This window comes from Amblyraja radiata, chromosome 12, assembly GCF_010909765.2.
Source record: "Amblyraja radiata isolate CabotCenter1 chromosome 12, sAmbRad1.1.pri, whole genome shotgun sequence".
Taxonomy (NCBI): domain Eukaryota; kingdom Metazoa; phylum Chordata; class Chondrichthyes; order Rajiformes; family Rajidae; genus Amblyraja; species Amblyraja radiata.
In genome coordinates, this window is record NC_045967.1 from 60399288 (window position 1) to 60401360 (window position 2073).

The 2073-nt window shown below is 43.0% G+C and overlaps 2 pseudogenes; both read right to left on the reverse strand.

Annotated features, from left to right (window-relative positions):
- Positions 1-703: 703 nt before the first annotated feature.
- LOC116979442 lies at positions 704-883 on the reverse strand (annotated as a pseudogene).
- A 565-nt stretch (positions 884-1448) lies between these two features.
- On the reverse strand, positions 1449-1559 carry LOC116979441 (annotated as a pseudogene).
- Positions 1560-2073: the final 514 nt, after the last annotated feature.

Below are 2073 nucleotides of genomic sequence, written 5' to 3' on the forward strand. Positions count from 1 at the left end.
CTCAATCACAGTCTGGTACGGTAACACCGATAGTCACTCACTACACAGAATACAACGCATTGTCTCCAAGGCCTCCAGGATCATCAACTCCCCCCTCCCCTCAATCCATTCAAGTTATCTCCAACGTACCTCACAACGGGCAAAAAAGATCATCTCGGACCACTCCCATCCAGCAAATCACCTTTTTCAGTCTCTCCCTTCGGGGAGGCGCCTCCGGTCACTTGCTACTAAAACCACCCGCTTTAAAAACAGTTTCTTCCCCTCAGCAATAAGAACTCTCAATTCTGTCCAATAATCAGACAATAATATGACTTTTGATGTATACAGTGTCTTGTCTATGGTCTTTGTTTGTTCTTTTGCACTATGTATTGTTGGTGAGATTTGTGATTTGTGATGTGGTATGGATGCACTTTATTACGGTGATCTGTGTTATTAGTGTTATGTAACAAAAGCAGTGTACCATCATGTACCGAACCCAAATACCACCAACCCTGGTTGCGTGGCAATTAAAGATTCTATTCTATTCTATTCTATTCAAGTTAAGTAGCTGGAAAAGCTGTTACTAACTCCCAATTATTCTAGCCACTGTTGTATGGTAGGTAGATTGATACCATTAATTGTTACAGGTTGTGTCATGATGACTCTCCTATGCCAATGTTAAAGATGAGTGGATAGAGTTAATTGAATACCAGATAGTCAACAGTTGTGGATTATTTATTTCAGTGGCACTGCAATGCTGGTCGATGCGTGGAGTGGACGGAGCAAATCCCTCCCCATCTCCCTGTTCCAAATCAATTAATATATGGTCCCTTGATAAGGGACGTATCAAATAGAAACTGAATAACAGATACTACACTTTATATTAGCCAAGGCTGAGAGCGATGGTTTCAACGTAGCTCTATCTGGATAGCATGACAAGCTCGGCTAAAAGAATAATAGCTAAAGCTGTTGATAGCTATACCCGTGGATTTGTCGTCGTTAATATCATTGGAACATGCCATGATGATTTGTTCCTTAATATTGTCAGGGCTGGTTAGAATATCTGGGAACAGTTTGGCTTATATAGCCATAGTCGATAATTTATACTGCCAAGTTATCTCCAAAGTTTTTTGAATGGGTACTGAATAGTATGCATCTTTTAAGCTGATGTCTACCATTAAATATCCTAGGGATGTAAGGTTGGCAGTTGCAATATTCCAAGTGTGTAACCTGGTGAGATACTCAAGTGGTAAAGTCAATGACGGTGCGACATACACCATGTTAGGGATTTTTGGTGCCAAAGGTTCATATTAGGTTTTTTATGACCCCTTGTATATCAATGATGGTGTGACATCACCATCTTGGTTTGTTGGTACCAAAGGTTCATATAGGCTTCTATATGACCCCTAGTATAAATTGTTCCCAGTTTGCTATTCCCTCATGTTCTTTTTAGTGGGAGGGCAGACCCCTTGGGGTGCATGCTGAACTGGTAATATATGATCCCTAGGTAAGGGACGTATCAGATATTAAACTGATAAAAACAGATGCTACTAAGCTTAGCCAAAAGGTTGAGAAAGGATGGGATCTAATTCAATTTTTATCCTTGAATACTTTGGTATATGACTGCCAAGTGTGATAGTTCTTAACGTTCCCAACCCAGGTGTGATTCCCCCCCCCCCCCCCCCTGTTAGTACAACCCTTCGCCTTTTGTGTGATGGTGGGAACCATACTTATCTGTTTTCACTGTTGTTCAGTGATGTGTTCATTTCTTCGGTTTCTGATTCCTTGTCTGTAGGGATGGTGTTGTTGGGGGTGGCACATTTTCCATGGGGCCCACTCTGGACCCTGGCCTGAAAACAGGGCTTACTGGGGGTTGGCATGCGGGCCCCGAGCTTTCACCAGTACTATTAAGTGGACGCCTACTGGTGGACGCGTAGAGGCACTGCTGTCTGGTTTCGTGTGGTGCTCATACCAGGCCCTGCCCTCTAGATGCCGAAATTTTTGGATACTTCGCCCAGTTTTTTAGGCTTGGTTTGATAACTTGGCCAGCTAGCAGGATCTGTGGTTGTGAGGTCGGCGTTCTCACAGTCCTGT